Raw genomic sequence first — 17,485 nt, 5'->3', positions numbered from 1 at the left:
CAGCTGGGGTTGTTCAGGTAAGTATTTATTTGTTGTTTTTCGAATAAGTGATGTATATGGTTCGGTACAGTGAGTTGAGGATTAGTTCTTCATTGAGTGAAGTTCGTTTTCCTAACGTGTTTCTCTCCCTCTTCTCCTTTTACGTGGTGTTTGACATCTCCTCACAGGCTCCCGGGTTGCATATAGGGGAAAGAAAAGGATAAATATCGATGGTGAGTGGGATGACAGCCGTTACATACGTCCTTCGCTTAGCTGTAATACTGGGGAATGGGTTCGGGAAGGGGGGTGCGCCAGTGAGGACGGTGGGCTGTGTCTTTGTTTCCTTATCTCCTAAATGTGTTTACTTTTGGTCGTGCTCGTTACGTGCTCCTTTTGGTGCCCTCTGACTCCCTCCCTGTCCTCCCCTCACCCTGCCTCCCTCCCTTCCCCAGCTCGTTCCCCTTTAAGGTGCCCCTCTGCTCGTCCACAAGGACCGTACCTTCCAGAGCCACGACCCTCCGGGGCCGTGGCTGGCTCTATGGTGGTCCCCTCGTTGCTCTCTGGTCCCCTCGGGCTCCGGCGCCACTCCGCTTCCCCTGGCGTCGTCGTCACAAGTTCCTGGACCGCGGGGTTGTCCTTCGGATTGCGTGGCTCTCCTCCCCCGCCGTTGCCGCCGCCTTTCTCCTCGCTCGTCGTTCCTCCGTTTTCGTCCGCAGCACCTTCCGCCTCGTTCGCCGCCTCCTCTTTCGCCATTTCCTCCGTCGCCGTTTTCTCCGTCGCCGTCTCCTCGTTCGCCCCCGCCTCCTGGGGAATCCACGGTCTTTGACCTCCCGCCGGCCAATCCGCTTTGGCCCCGTCATTGGTGGTTGTCGAGGCAACCTCCGAATGCCGTCCTCGTGGTGAACGCGTTCCCATGGCAACATGGGAACGCAACAACACTTGCTCTGCCGGTGCCGTGCCTCCGATCGGGCTGACCCGGTCACAGTCAGCATGGACTCTGTGCGGTTGCGAGACTTTAGGAAACGTGTACCTGGAGGAGAGGTGCATTATGTTCATGGAGGAGTTTGGGGTGGGCCCCAGTCAGTTTTCACAATTTGCCAACATTACCAACATGTCCAGTTATATCTAGAATGGCTTTCCACGGACCTCAGTAACATCACTCACGCTTAAGGGGCTTATGGATGTGAGCTCCACTCGAGGGCTGCTCTCCTGATTATATGGAGTATTAGGCGAGATAGACCTGGTGCCTTGATGGTGGTAACGCGGACTTGAATAGTGACCTGGAGCAGCCGCTGACGAACAGGGACTGGACGAAGGCTTGTGCATTAGTTCAGGGAGTCTCCTGTAATCAGCACACTTCCATAGTTTATATCTCGCCGGAAAGGTTGCATGGTGTATATATAGAACTAAGTGAATCGCTTGCCCCCTGCGTATGGCAGCTGAGGTGGACTTCCTACATATGGCCTGGGGGTGCATGGGACTGACGACATATTGAAGTATGGTTACAAGCAGACTATGAGAGGTGACGGATGTACATATAGATCTTACGGTCCGCCACTGTTTGCTACACCCAATACCATGCCCAAGCGGGCGTAAGGTGTATTATACATTTGCATTGCTGAGTCTAGTGCTTGCCAGTCGAAGAACTGCTGTCAGATGGATGACGCTTGGAGGGCCCACATATGAGCAGTGGAGTAGGGATGCAGGCAAGTGGGCCCGGGCTGAAGAGCGTCGGATGAAGGAGGACCGGACAGATAAGGTGGAGGAAGACGGTTTTGAGTGGGTCGGAATGTTGAAAGAATTGATGGCTCCAGTCTCCGAGCTGGGCGCTGATACTGCCTTGGATAAGACCAAATGACCAGTAGGCCCCTCTCCGAGAAACTATTGTTGGGAACTGATACTTGTAGGAAACCCAGTATGGGGGAAAGTATGGGCCGGGGGGGGGTGGAGGGGGCACGTGTGACTGTGCAGGATCTTGACAACTGTGCTGTATTGTATGTTGATCTGCTTGAAGTTCTGTATTGCTGTTAATACTTTGAAAATAAACATATACAAAATAATAATAAAAGGACTGAACGAAAACTAGTATTAAGAATTGCGCTAAAACAGAAACTAAAACCAATGCAAGACAATGAAACAGACTTTAACTGCACATTTCTCAGTGGACAGACACTGAAAGAATACTTCATCAACTATCTGCGGCTAACCAAATGCTCAAATTTAAGAACTAGTGGGGCTAAGCACTTCCTTCAAGACTAACCTCTGCCACAATAAAATAATCATATGAAACACTTTATCACGCCTCTGCAGTTCGTGACATTCTCGAACCATGACAAAAGGAAACTCTGCCGTGGGATGTGGGCGAGATGCATTTGCTTTGGAATACCAATCGTAAAGGTGAGTTAGACCTGGACAGGTGACTGGCAGATTTGAAATCGGTGGCACGTCAATTAGAACTGGATAAGTGACTGACTCTTGGTCCGCCCTACGCTCATTTCACTAGCCTACTGTGTATTTTCCGGATTTCTATTTGGTCGTTATATCGGTTTCCCTTTGGTCTTGCTGATTCTCTAACACTGAATTTACATTTTGGAAGATATTCGGATGTGAAAAGAATCCAATGCAAAATGGACTTAATGGAATGAGCGAACCAAAGATCGGACTGGGGCACAAGGAGATTCAAGAGTGGAAGGGGAGGAACCAAAAAGGAAGAGAAGCAAATAATGGAAGGATGGTGGTGGGGCTGGGTGGGGTGAAATAGTTGGAGGGGGACGAAAAAGAGATGGATGGGAGTCAGTAGACTAGGATGGGGCAAAAGAGCTAGCTTTGTGTATTGTAATAAAAGCACTCCTTCGGAGATGGAATGATATGCCAAAGAGCCAGTACCATCAGATGAGAATACGACTCTTTTTGGGGGCTGAGGGGAGCCAAAGCCCACTCTATACATGTGTAAAAAACAGTCAACAACAGTTATTCCAGCAAGCTACAATGTCGGACTCGACTTAAAAAAGAAACAATACCGTGATTTTGACAACGCGAAGAATTGGCGTTCAAGTGTATTTATCTCTATTTTAACAGCTCTCTCAAAGGTAGAAGTGTGACTTTGCCAGAAATGTGACGTATTTTCTAGCGCGGACAAATTAATTTACATGAGCTCGCCGCTCTGCAGGAAGGCTAGGAAAAAGAACTGCGGAAATTATGAAAGAAGATGCATTTTCTTTGGTCATGTGCCCGTGCAGTCACATGTTCCAGACCTGGAGGATGTTCTGCGGACGCACACACTGGCACTCAGCTCTTTCCTTCCAAAACAGACTACAGCTCTTAAGGGCAACTGCTATTCTATGTCTTTGTATTTCGGTTTTTTATTCATGAGCTGCAAATAATCTGGTCTTTTGTAATGCAAGAAAAACAGAAGACAACTAGTGCATAGTAACAAAAAAGAAATATAATTTCGTTCGACTCCAATGCCGTCGCATCAAAACTAATGAAAAAAACTCTAGCGAATTCATTTGAAATAAGCCCAAAAACGAATACACGGTTAGCAATTACTTCATCCTTTCCTTACTCTTAGCACAGAAATCAGCCCTCCCGAACAAGGCGGCAGGTTCCGGAATAGTGCCTTACCTGCCGGCTCCCAGAAGTCGATTTAAAAACTGGCGTTCTAAGCCTTCTTCCGATATTAATCAAGTTTGCTATATGAGAAACTCTGACTTTAATAAGCGAAGGCAGAGAGATGCAATCCAAAATGTCATGCACTCATGACATTTTAAGGGGCGGTACAAGGAGTGTTTTGGCAGCCGTACTTCCTCATACAATACAACTATCACTCTGAAGTAAAGGATCCACCCCGGAAAAGATGACCCACCCGACCCGGAAGAAACTGCACCGGAAGCTGTGGCACAACCATACGAGAGCCGCCGTTTTAAAATGTGTGTGTGTGTGTTTTTACTAGTCAGTACCTATTCTGCCATTTTTGCTGTCGGAAAATATAAAAGTGTGGGTTTTTTTTCTCGAAAAGTATAGACTTACTGACTCTTCTTTGCTATATAGTGTAGTTGTGCGTGAAGGACCTCAATTCAGGGCACGCTGGGAGCTGTGGTCTCCTTCCCCTGGTCGGCCAGAATGATTATTTGATCCGAGCCATCTCGGTGAAACTTAATACTAATACGACAATAGCATACGCTCTCCAAATGAACACGTATTTCCAGTAAGGACAGAGTTACCACTGGCCTTTTTTTTCTATTTGGTCTCTAGTTTAAAGTGGAAGACAGGAAAAATATTGGGAAAAGTAGTGAAATCTGGTATTTTTTCCTTTCTGAAACAAGCGAAAACAGCGGTTACAAGTATACAACAGCTATATAAATAATGTCAGTATTAGCATTCGAGTAAAGGGATAATTGCCATGTGAGAAAATAATCCTGAAAAATTGTACACCTGTTCATTTTCACCTACCGGTTCTTGGCTGTTCTAGAATAGAAAATCATAAACAAATGTCTGATATTCTTTCGAAAAATGGTGGCAAACCCTTATGAGGGGGTAAAAGCATGCAAGTGGCTCCATTATAGCTCTATATACAGAAGAAACAAGATCGGAGCTTTCAATGTAAATTCATTAGCAACCTTGGAATTACCCTTTGAGAAATTCAAGGGCCCCTCCATGTCAAATATTAATACTTCCAACTCTAAGATATGTGCTCCAAGTTACCTTAATGTTAAGTGGGCCTTTAGGCTAATCTGCTAGTCCTGAACTTTTCACCTATAAATGATTGTTATCACGTGTGTCACTGATTGGTTCAGTTAAAGCAAACTAGGATCCCAACCACTAGAATGCATTACGCTGATACAAAAAAAGTCCAGGACTGGAACTGTCAGTGGTGGCATGGGGCGAGGTGGTCTCCCTACAGTAAGGTACATCCTGTATGGCAAACAAGTGAGACCCTTTAGAACCAGTGTGCATGGTCTTACCTCTGATATGAATACATTGCTGCCTTTGGATGTTCCTGTGGGGTCGTATATTACAAAAATAATTAATATCAGTTTTTTTTAAATATAGAACTTACTGCACTTCTACCTTTCCTAATAGCAGCTGTTACTATTACCACATAGTTTAGTGGTACACCAGTAAAACCCATGTTCTCTTCAAGTATATCAAAATATCTTCCTTGCAGCATCAGCTGTTCTCCTGGCCTCAATACAGTAGTGCTACTAGCGTAAATACTCAGAGATATCCCAGGTGCATTTTGAGGTACTAAATCAGTGCTTTCAGGATGCATGCAAGTATAGGGGCACCCTTAGAGAACCATATAGGTTGATGTTGTATGCTTAAAGACATTTCTAGTCAACCATTGTGAATATATATTACCCCTGAGGTACATGCACAGAAACACCTCTGAGGCACCAGCTAGCTCCATTCCTTGAAGTACATAATCAGATTCATCCGACTAACACTACGATTACTACTACATTACATCTGCAGCATCTCAGAAGTATGCCCATCAAAGAAACATAAAACAATATCACTTCCGGTTTCTGAAATCCAGAATGTATCTCTTCCACCATCACTCTTTCACAAGAATTTTGCAGATAATATAGCCTTGGAGCCCTCCATTACAGGCTAATCCGGCCACCATCGGCCTGACCAATGGCGGGTGAGAGCCGGTTCCACTGCCAGACCCGGCTCACCAAAAGGACTCTGCATGCCATATTACGAGACGTAATAGGGGACAGTGGTTCCTGCACGGCAGTGTGGCGCTGGCGGTGGAAACGCCGACACCCATCCCCTCCCGGATGACCACCTCGCCCAGACAGGTAGGTGGATTGTACGAAAGGGGGAGGGGGGTGGGGGGTTGTGTGCTTGTTTGTGGGGTGTGCGTGTATGTGTAGCGGTACGGGTGTGTGAGTGCGTGTGTGTATGTATGTGTGCGTGCATGAAGGGTGTGTGTGTCTGAATGAAAGCAGAGGGGAGAGGGGTGTTGGGGTGCGTTGAGTGGGGGTGCATGTATGAAGGTGTGTTGACGAGTGGGGGTGCGTGTCTGCGTGCGAGCGAGTGGGGGTGCGTGTCAGGCAGTGTGTTGAGTGGGGGTGCGTGTGTGAAGGTGTGTTGAGTTGGGTGTGTGTATGAAGGTGTGTTGATGAGTGGGGATGCTTGTCTGTGTGTGAGCGAGTGGGGGTGTCTGGATGTATGCCTGCAGTTGGGGGAGGTGTCTGCAGGTGTGGTAGTGTGTGTCTACAAGTTTGTGGATGGGTGGGGGTGTGTGTCTGCAAGTGTGTGGATGGGTGGGGGGTGTCTGCATGTGTGTAGATGGGTGGGGGGTGTTTACAGGTGTGTGGACGTGTGTGGGTGCATGTGCTGGCGACAGGAATGGGAATTCCTGTCGCCGGGTGCTTTACTGCCAGGGTTTTTGTGGCGGGGTGACCACCATGGGAAGCCTGGCAGTTTGCCGAGTCGTAATACCGCCTGCGGTCTTACGGCTCCCGCCGGGGCGGAGGTGGCAGTACTGGTGCCTTTGTGGTGGTGTGGCTTCGGCCAAACTGCTAGACTCGTAATGCGGCGGTCTTTACAGCCGGGTCCACAGCAGTAAGACGGCCACCGCGAATGTGGTGGCCTTAGACCGCCACACTCGTAATGAGGGCCAGTGTCTGTAAACCTCTGTGTTTGTACGCTGGCTAAAACATAGTTCTAGACTGTCTCCCTCACTGTCCCAGTCAGCTAGTTTTTAAAACTGGTAGTCATCAGTTAATATTTGTGGACAAAATTCAGTTCTACTTCTGTCTTGAGATTGGAAGTATAGAGAATAAGTGTGAATAGCTAAACCAAAGTTTTTTTCTGTTGGAGTTAGATTTAGAGTCCGTTCTAAGGCTGATGTATTCAGCTTAAAAACTTGTGCAAGAAGTCCAGACTTTTGCCTTAATATGAAAAAATAGCTGTTGACTGTGCTAGTGGCGATTGTGCAGTAAACTCCACTCCTCCAGCAGAGTTTTGCAGCTCTGCACTCTGCTTGGAGGGCAGAGTTCAGCAAAAACTCAGCTCGTAGAAGAGTTTACCGGCACCCATCCTATGACATGGTTCCTAGTCCCTCACCCCACTGTGCATTCCAGTGGCGGCTGGTAATTTTAGGAGGGAGGGGGGCGGGCGGGAAGCACTCTGACACGCATTCATTCACTTACGCACGCACATCCATTCACAACACTCATCAACATTCAGACATACATGCATGCACCAAATATTCATTTAAAAAACACACACACACTTACCTTCAGCTCGGAGGTCCCAGGAGGGTTGGGACGGCTGCCTTCTCTCACGGGCTGACCTTAGGTCAGGCAGTGAGGGAAGGCAGCCGTCCCAACTTCGTCACAGAGTGGGATTGTGTTGGACCTGGCCCTTTTACAGGGTCATTCCCCAGACTTTTTTGCTTTTTGCCTCCTCATTTTTCTGACCTTTGTTGGCTGACGTTTTGACTCTGAGCACTTTTTCACTGCTAACCAGTGATAAAGTGCATGTGCTCTTCCTTACAAAATTGGTTTGATTGGATTATACCTAATTGGCATATTTAATTTGCCTCTAAATCACTTGTAAAGTGGTATCCCTATACCCAGGGCCTGTAAATTAAATGCTACTAGTGGGCCTACAGCGCTGCTTGCGCCACCCACTGAAGTAGCCTGTCAAACCTATCTAAGGCCTGCTAGCGCAGAGCCTGTGTGCGCAGTTTTCTGCCACAGGGACCCGGCATCTAAATTTACTTGCCAGGCCCAGAACTCCACTTTTACTATATTGTAAGTCACCCCTAAGGTACGCCCTAGCTAGCCCTATGGGCAGGGTGCCATGTGTGTAGAAGGGAGGACATGTGCCATGTTGCGTGGCCTGTCCTGGTAGTGACAAACAGCCTAACTTGGTGTCTCACTGCTGTGAGTGCTGCCTTCTCATAGGATTGCATTGGAAATGCCCTGCCTTATGTGTAAGGGGTATTGTCTGATTTATGAGGGGTTACATAGGCATGTTTGGTATGGTTGTGATAGTGGTGAGAAATGCTGCTTACTGGTGTAGGTGTATTTGTTATTACTATCACAGAAATGCCATTTATAGAAAGTCCACATTTATCTGTGCTTATGACTTTGGTGTTTTGCAGCTTGCCTCCAATCCACGTCTGGGCAGACTGACAGTTGGGGTTTTGTGCATACCTTTCAGACAGCCTGAATACAGGGAGGGTGGAGGTGTCACAGAAGTGCATCTACATATTGTAAAGCCTTCCTGGGCTGAGAGAAGGGAGAGGCAGGGCACACCTGCATTTGTAAAGGCTGTGCCCTGGCCTCACATAATTGGGTTGTTTACCCCCCACTGATGTTTGGAGCCTGTGCTGGAGGAGAGAAAGGGCACTCCCAGAACCAGTTGGAACTGGTTGGAACCCCTCTACTCCCCATTGTAAATCACACTGAAAACTTAGTATAAGTACAGGGGAATTTCCCCCACAATTTAGACATCATTTGACATCACTTTGGACCGTCTGGGAACTCCAGGAACCTTACCTGAGCTGCACAGGACGCTGTTGAAAGGACTCACCAGGACCACCTTGGACTGCTGCTGATGTGCTGACCTGTGACCTGCTTTGTCACAAGGAGGAACTGCCACTGCTTGCACCCCCTTGTTGTGCTGACCTGCTGCTGGGTTCTCCAGCCCTGCGCCCCCCTTTTTCATCAGTTGTCTCCAGAGGCAGGGTACTGTGGCCCCTGACCTCTGAAAACTCTCCTCAGCACGTGGGATGCTACCTCGGCTGAGTAGCGCCTTGAGGAGCGCTCTTTTGTGCCTGTGAAGCGCTTTTTCTAAAGCGCGCTTTTGCCTGCTGGAGAGAATCACCACTGCAGCCCGGGCTGCAGATTTGACCTTAGCGCTTTCAAAATTGCCCTGTTGATGCCCTCAAATCACCGCCGCAACCTGTGCGTTAAATTCGTGTTTAGCGCGAAGACCGCGCTCTGCCCAGTGCCCCTGGGCACGTGAAGAAGTAAAGTGGAGCAAGCGTGCTCCTCTCGGCGCCCCCGGGGCACGGTCCGCTCTTGGGAGCACCCCCGGTGCACCAGCTGCCTCTTATCCGCCTGGGATCACCGCCGCGGCCCGGGAAGCTTCTCCCATCACTCGCGCACCGCATCGGGTGCGGGCGAGTGTCTACTCGGGCCCCAGGAGGGGTTAGATCCTTCCAAGCCTCATAGCAGGACTCTGGGAAGGCGCTGGGGAGCACCCCCTTCCCCGGGTCTCTGCAGTTGGAGCAGGACGCTCCTTTTCTCTTTAAAAAGAAACGGGCATTGTAGGAAAACCGGGAAGGAGACCTCAACGGAGGTCCCTTCCCTCTTGCCCCTGATTGTTGTTGGGCCTCACCTGGGCCCCACCCAGAGGACAGGGTGTGAGGAGGCCGAGGCAGGCCCCCATCCAAATCACGGGCCCCCAAAGGGGCCCGTTTTCTACAAGGAGAGGGTGCCGACCGCCCCTCTCCCCCAGGAGCACCGTGTGGCCCCCGTTGTGCACGCAGGAGCGCCAGGGCCCCCCCCCATGCTCTTCTAGACACAGGGAGTGCCTCTTCACCAGGAAATAAGGTACTCTCTAGGAATATAGTGGCTCAGTGAGCCAAGTATGGACCTAGGCGAATTCATATGTTTTACCTGTTTTTCCTGCCATTACTTATATGTGCTAATGTTCCTTTTATGGGCATGATTTGCTGATATGTATTTATGTGACTTGTGAGATGTTTTCTAATGTTCCTTTTATGGGTATTTAGGAATTATTCATGACAAGTGCATAGAATTCTTACTGCAATTCCTGACTACTGCTTATGTTGCAGAATCCTGAGTACTTACGTGTTCTAATTTGACCACTGCTTATTCTTGCAGAGTATTAGTAACTTGTGTAACGTTCTGACAACTGCTAAGGTATCAGGGTATTACTAATGTGTAATGTTAGTCTAATTATGTTTTGTGCAATACAGTTTATTTTTATATAGCTCAGTGTTATGTTTACTTTTGTGGTGTACATTTTGCATCACGTGTGTTGTGTGTGTCGTGCAAACGCTTTACACATTGCCTCTGGGATAGGCCTGACTGCTTGTGCCAAGCTACCAAGGGGGTGATCAAGGGTTATCTTGGACGTGTGACTCCCTTGCCCTGACTAGAGTGGGTGGGTTCTGCCTGGCTTAGGTGCATACCCTAGCCAACCAGAAACCCCATTTCTAACAGATGGGGTCAGTGAGACTGCTGACCCCACCCCACTCTGTGACCAGGTGTCACTGATTGACACTCGCCTTGGGCGCTTCAGGGCTTAAACCTGATGCGCCCAGGTCGAAGTCAATGGGTGACGCTTCCCCTCGTCACCAAGGGGGAGGGCCTCGAGGCACCTTTGAGTCAGGAAGTCACGCCCATAGGAGCGCAAAGTTCAGCTCAGGCAGTCAGGAGTCTGTGCAAATCGCGCATGTCTCGCTCCTGGCTGCCTTAGCTGAAAATGAAGAGTGTCTGTCAGGCTGGCCTTTGCTCAGCCTGACAGGCACTCTTCATGAGGGGCAAAAGTGGAGGGCCGCGGCTGGTGCATTCACTGAGTTTCCCGATCGCCGCCATTGGAAGTGTTTGAGGATCATTAAAGTCAGACACAGGCTGTAGTGTTTATTTGCTAACTATGCTTGTCAGGGCCGGTTGCTTTGGGATTAAGAGATGAGCCTGTTGTCTTCCGGTGTCGGAGAAGAGAGCGGTGGCTTAACTCAAAGGCTGAAAACCATCAGAAAGGAAACATCATTAAAATCTGGCTAGCCCGGCGCTCTGCATCATTCAACCGCACAGATTCAAATATGAATGCTTCTGCTGGAGCTCTCGTGCCACAATCTGTAGACTGAGGAGAGCTGACAAAATACAGAGACAGCCGGGGAGTGGGCCCAGCGTCCAGCCCGTGATTGGCATGTGGCATAATTCAGCGCGGTCGACATGGGCCAGGGTCTTATTGATTGAAATAAATTCAAGTGACGGAAAGTCATCATGGCATTCAAAAAGGGCAAATTCCATCTTTATTAGGTCTGTCATTTAATCGGATTTTCCTTTTATAAGGTTTGTTGCCGACAACGTTTGTTCCACGCAGTGATCGAAGGCAGAGAAGCACTTAGAAAGGCCGCTTCACAAACTGAACTGCTGGTGTTATTAGTACTCGATGGCATTCATTTTATCAAACTTGGAAGGATGCAAAGCTGAGCCATCCCGGTTGGGACTTGAGTCATGTAAATCACACATATATCAGCAATTGTAATTTAATCTATCAAATTCTTTCACTGGCCGAAGGCAACTGCTGCCATTCACTGGTCTCTCTCTCCCACAAACATACGACTCATTTTGCAAGAGGCGGAGGCTGGGGAATGCGGAGTACTTTAAGGGTGCCAAGAAACCAAAGGCGAATTGAACAGGGAGAGGCTGCTTACCCCAGGACCGCTATCATAAGAAACAAAATGAAACGTGAGCCGCCAAAACCAGGAGTAAACCTGCATGGCTTGTGCAGAAGGAACCCCTGGTGGCTTCAGTACTGTGTGTTGAGAAGTTCCCTGAAAAGTACTGACATGCGGCCTTCTTGGCAGACTTGAGGCTTCAATGAGCAGTGGCTGAGGGGCCGCTTACCTGCTGGAGAACGCAGGCAGGCCTCGGCCATTATCTGAGAGTTACCAACACCGAAAGTGACAGCTGAGCTGATGAGCTGGAACAGGAAAGGATACTTTTACAGTATTCCGGCCTCGATAACCTGGCCATACTTGCAACATTAACTGTATGTGTGCAGCCCGTTGATTAGGCACAGTCCATTAAACTAATACCCATGGGGACTGCCACACGCTCAGAAGAGGGCATTAACAGACGGGAATGGACTAAACCACTGCTGCAAACTACAAGCCATTTTACCGGGTCATGTGGCACCTGCACTGACTCGGAGAAGAAATAACCTCTACATCACACACACATAACCGCCGTATGAGCAGGGCTTTAAATAGGCATTGGATCAGATATTCTGAGCACCTGCGCTTCTCTTCACTTCAAGGAGTACCAGCACTTTAAAGCTGGGGTGCAATACTTTTATTTAACGACAGAATCCTGGAACTTCTCACAGCAACCAGGTACTCTGGTATAGGGAGTAACTGCACTTCTATCACTAAATTTCAAGCACTGCATATAAAGAACCAGGCGAGCACCACCATGTAAGGAAGGGCTATGCAGTACCTAGAGGTGGGCGAGCTACGGAAAGCTTGAATCCAGCTCCAGCCTGAAGCCTGGTTCTGCCTTAACTCGAGGCCATAACGAGCCAAGCTTTCCTGTGGCTTTTGCCTGTACCGCTTGATCTACCCAGGACGTGGCCTAAACCGACACAACCATTTGTGTTGCAGTATGGGGATTCGACGAGGAGGAGGAGCTGAGTGAAAGCTAGCTGACTTACAAGGGGTCAACTCTATTATCCAAAATGTTCAATCCATAAAACAAAATACTCAATTTCTTGGAAATATATTGCATTTGTGCAGTTTATATAACACATTGTAACTGTTTTGTTTTATACGACACTAATAAAGAATTTAAGGCTGAACTGCCATACTATTTAGCTATAGTGTGACTAAGTCAAGTGTGGTCATGTGAAACAAGCCCTTAACTCATAAAGAGTGAGATTGGCGAAAGCACTTGAAAATATGCAAAAAATAATTTTCAATTTGGTTTATGTTACCCTAAAGATTTGCCAACTTGCAATACAGTGTGCTGGAGAATATATAAAGATAATTTACTATTCAGATGAATAGCCATGTTGGCGAATGCTCAACTAAATATTTACAGCTGATCCGTTAAAAGATCTGCAGCGTAAGGTGAATATTAGGCTGAATTTACCGTCTGAAGGTTCTCTGCAAGTGGTGGAGAGGTTGTCACCTGATTCTAAGTATACATACTTGGTAAGGGCAGGTGTGGGACATTGTGTTTTGAAGTAGGACTGTAGCCTCGTCTGTAGCCAGGGGGGTGCCAGCGGCTGCTCCCCGGTAACCAAACACTCGTAGTAGGCTACGGCGATCCAGGTGAAGGGGACCACCGAGGCGCCGGCCGCCAGCAGCCCGAGGACTCGCAGCCAGCAGCGGCGGGAGCTGCGCTCTGGAAAAGGGGCGCAACAGCCCGTGAGCAGCCGCCAGGTGCGCGAGTTGAGCAGGAGGCCGAGCAGCAGCAGCAGCAGCACCAGAGCGGGCACCAGCATGGAGACCAGATTGTAGCTAAAGCTCCAGGCGTTGCAGGGGCACTGGAAGACCACCTGAGAGAAGAGCTGTCCCCCGCCGGCCGCCAGGAGAGACAGGGCCCCGTAGCCTCGCGCGGTCTTGTGCTTTACGCACTGCCCAGGACTGTCTGGAAGTTCTGCATCGCCCTTCGCGTAAGTGGCCCTTTCCCTCGCCCCCCTTCTTGGTTGTACGCGGATTTACAGGGCGTGCACGCTACCAGTTCGGCGGCTTTTGATTTTCTCGACGATGACATGAAATCGGTGCAACTTCACTCTCTGTGTACCATCGTGACTGAAACCGCGCAAGAGGAAGTGCTATAGGCCCAGGTTGTGGAATAACACGGGGAGGGCAGCTGCGGTTTGTACTGCAGTAATGGAGTGAATGAACTGACAGACAGCTGTGACTGTATGAAAGTACGTGAAACCAGCCACCAACCTTCCTGACAGCTGAGCTTTAACTGCGCATCAACAACGCACCTCCGGAATCGAGGATCGTGGGCTCCGAGCAGGGGAGGCGAGACAGTGACGAGGTGTGGAGGCAAAGACGGAGCAAAGCAAGGGGCTCTGTCGGTGTTGTATACTTTCGGTGTCTGTGCGACGGGCTCGGTCGGTGTCTGTGTGCCTTCGTGAGCGGGCTCTGTCGGTGTTTGTGTACTGTCGAGGACGAAGCCTGGATAAAGGGCGGACAGTTCGTGACAGTTCGTGACAAGGTTCTGGTTTATACAGGCTGCTGACTTTTGTGACCTGTAGACCTGTATACCTGTATACCTGTACACTGTGAGAGTTCTTTAAGTGTTTTTTTGGACTGTATGTAGGTTGTGTATATCACATTTTGTTTTCAAGCAGCCCTTATTATCTTATTATTTGTGTGTAATTAGGGAAAGCCTTATTCGATTTTAAAGTGATAATTTGTGACTGTTAAGCACGTCAAAGCAAAAAGTCCCCTCTATACCCCAGACATTGGATAATTATTTAGTGAAGATTGTTAGTAAAATTAACTGTGAGAGGAGACAATCCCTAGGGCTTAGCAGCCCCCCCCATTATCTAGTGTGCAACTTTCACCTGCTCCATTGGTTCTGGATGACAGTAGTAGTGTCTGCACTAATTCCGGTGTTCCTGATAGGGAAATGATTATGCAGAATACTTCTACCTTAGCCGATCTAGAGGTTTCTACTGATCCCATAGTGCAACATCCACCCACCCCACTATCTAGAGTGGTTAGAGCATGTAGAAAGACCCAGACTAAACGTGGGGGTGCTCGGCCCGCAAAAAAAAGATTAGTTAGCCCCCTCAAGAATCCAGATAAGGATGAGGATAATACGGCAAATATCGACGACGTTAAACTAGATGCAGAAAAAACAAAAAACTTAGTAAGTATTATTGACTTAAAGATTAAGGGTATTGTCAAACCTCTTATGGTAAAAATTGATCAGTTTACCGCAGAGGTTAATAGATTAGGCGATCTCCTCAAAAAAACACTGGTGGAAGCAGATAGTGTGTCAGCCCCAATAACAATAAGCAATCATGATATTCAGGTTGCTCCTCCCGGTGATGTTACAGGTTTAGATATTAGTAGGAGTGTTGTACAGAACTACCCGACAGCACAGTCCTTAGCCTGTAATGATAGTCAGGTTGTTTTAATACCTGATAGAAAAGAGGATTGGACTGAGGTAAGGCGAAGGCGCGCCATTAATCTCCCTCCTGACTGCGCACCATATGTGGTAGTTTTAGCTAATGTTCCCCCTGTTGCTAAGGGGAATCATCAGGAAACCCACGAGTCTTTAAAAAATAAAACCGTTTCCTGGATGCACAGGCATTGTGGATTCCCAACTGAACTTTCAGATCAAGTTCTGACTACCAGAAGGGTAAATTGGATAGGGAGCTCTAAGAAAAGTTTTAGTGGTGACTGTGTCATTATAAACTTTAAACACCCTCAACATGCTGCCACTGTATTATTAAGAGCTGCCTCATTACCAATTATTGATAATAATGTGTGTGCCCGCTCGCTTGCTTTCTTTTACAGCCATCATAATAATGCCCCTTATGGGAGTAGAGGAAGTAGATTATGCCCTGCTACACACAGGCTATACCCTGATATTTCAATGCAAAACCGGTTTCAACCCCTAAGTTCTCTGGATGCAAATGATTGACTTAATGAGGGAGGGCAGTTCTTACCCCAGGTGATTATTATTCCCTGTGTGGATATTGGTATAGACAATACCATGGCCCAAGAGATGCCCAACAACACAGAAATCGAATTGGCGGTGGATATAAGGGCACCGCCTGATTGTGGGGACATAAGCAATTCAAACCAGAATGCGAATTGGGGACGAAACAATGGTATGGTGCCTGATAGTAATTGTGTTAAGGGTAAGGATACTATTACTATTGTTTGTTGGAATGTGGCAGGGCTGAAATCGAAGGAGAGGGATCCGGGATGGTTAACGTTTGTTAATGCCCATGACATTTTATGTCTTCAAGAAACATGGTGTAAAGATGAAGTTAACTATGAGGGATTCGTTTCTTACAATTTACCGGCGTTGGGAGGTGGTATAGGTAGAGCGAAAGGCGGTCTCCTTATACTTGTAACGATCTGTCGTCCTATTGTGGTTAAAAAGTATATACCTGTAGGGGACCTTGTGCAGATCCTCTGGCTTGTGGATGACAAAGACCATCATGTTTTATTGATTAACTATTATAATAACATTTTTGATGTTACCCGGGTCAAAATAGTAACAGACTTAGCCGGCGCTGTCGAAAATCTATGTCTGGAACAGAATGTTGTATTTGACTTCATCTGGGTAGGGGACTTCAATACTACTTTGTGCGATTTGTCTACACAAAGGGTTTGTGGGGTTACTAACAGTGCCGGCTGGGATGTCCCGCATTTTGGACATAACAGTTATGGGGAAGCACTGCCTAAGTTCATGGGCTGCTATGACCTGGAAATAGTGGAGTGCTGCAAAGATGTTAATGGTTTACCCATTCCCACTTTTAAAAATTGGCACACCAGCTCGGTCATTGACCATGTGATCACATCTTCTAATATTAGTTCTTACTGTGATCCACCAAGAATTGAAGTAACTACCCTAAGTGACCACAACCGTATTATTCTGGACACTACCCTTTGGGCCGGAAGTTCGGTGGATGTGGGAATTATTATTTCTAATGTAGAACCACATAGGACTAATGGTGTAAGGCTAAGATGGATTGGTGAAAGAGCCGATGATTTAACTAGCTCCATAATTAATGAGAGCCCGCTGGACATTGCTTCTATTTTAAAAAATAGTTCTGACTCTGAGAGGGTTTTATATTGTTTTAACCAAATTAATAAAGCTATTGATGCCAAGTTTACCAGTCGCAATAGTAGGCAAAGTAGGAACGGACCGAGATGGTTTAATCACCTTTGCACTTCCGCACTAACTGGCCTCAAGCAGGCTTTAGCAGCGAGGCCCAGGGACAAATAAATTAAGAATGGAATATAAATGTGCGCTCAAACAGAGGAAGGGTGAACTGCAGCAACAGGCTTGGGATTCCCTCAACCAAGCTGCTGAATTATCAAATTGTACATTATTCTGGGCCACGGTCAACTCGCCTTTTCTAAGGGATGAAAAAACACCACAGTTGACTTCTAATGTTTCTAGCGAGGGTTGGATTGCACATTTCTCAAGCATTTTTGACTCTGATAAAGTCAATGATCCTAGTCCCAATAAGTGGCCTACTCTGCCTTTGGATATATCCGTGAGGGAGGTCAAATATGGTATACGGGCTAGCAAAGGAGGGAAAGCTCAGGGCCCGGACGGGGTACCTATAGACGTTTATAAAGCTGCGCCAGATGTCTGGGGCCCCCTTTTAACTATTGTTTTTAATGTTGCCGTGTGTGCCGAGGCCCCTGTAACTTGGGGTGAATCAATCATTGTGCCAATTCATAAAAAGGGAAGTAGATCTGACGCTAAGAATTACCGCCCGATCTCTCTCCTTGACTCTTCAGTCAAGGTTATGAGTAGAGTGATGTTAGTAAGACTAGAGGAATGGGCTGAGCAGGATAGCATACTGGCTGATAGCCAGTATGGTTTTAGGAAGGGATGAGGTACGCTCGACCAGTGCATCAATCTTGATCTACTGATCGGGAAGTATACTGAAGCGAAACCCGGTTCCCTGTATCTTTGTTTTGCTGACCTGAGCAGCGCATTCGATATGGTAGACCATTCCATTTTATGGCCAACTCTGTTAAATTTAGGAGCCCCAGAAGGCATAATCT

The 17,485-nt window shown here is 47.7% G+C and overlaps 1 protein-coding gene across 1 annotated transcript in view; it reads right to left on the bottom strand.

Annotated features, from left to right (window-relative positions):
• LAMTOR3 (late endosomal/lysosomal adaptor, MAPK and MTOR activator 3) overlaps window positions 1–3,826 on the bottom strand; it is a 103,474-nt gene extending 99,648 nt beyond the window's left edge. The window contains exon 1 of the mRNA XM_069230232.1: window positions 3,604–3,826. The gene's annotated coding sequence lies outside the window, so the exon portion shown is untranslated. The remainder of the gene's footprint in view (window positions 1–3,603) is intronic.
• Between the last annotated feature and the right edge of the window lie 13,659 nt (window positions 3,827–17,485).

The sequence above is a fragment of the Pleurodeles waltl genome, chromosome 1_1 (assembly GCF_031143425.1).
Source record: "Pleurodeles waltl isolate 20211129_DDA chromosome 1_1, aPleWal1.hap1.20221129, whole genome shotgun sequence".
In the NCBI taxonomy this organism is placed as follows: Eukaryota; Metazoa; Chordata; class Amphibia; order Caudata; family Salamandridae; genus Pleurodeles; species Pleurodeles waltl.
The sequence above is the reverse complement of the archived record's forward strand: the minus strand, read 5'-3'. Positions and strand labels throughout refer to the sequence as shown.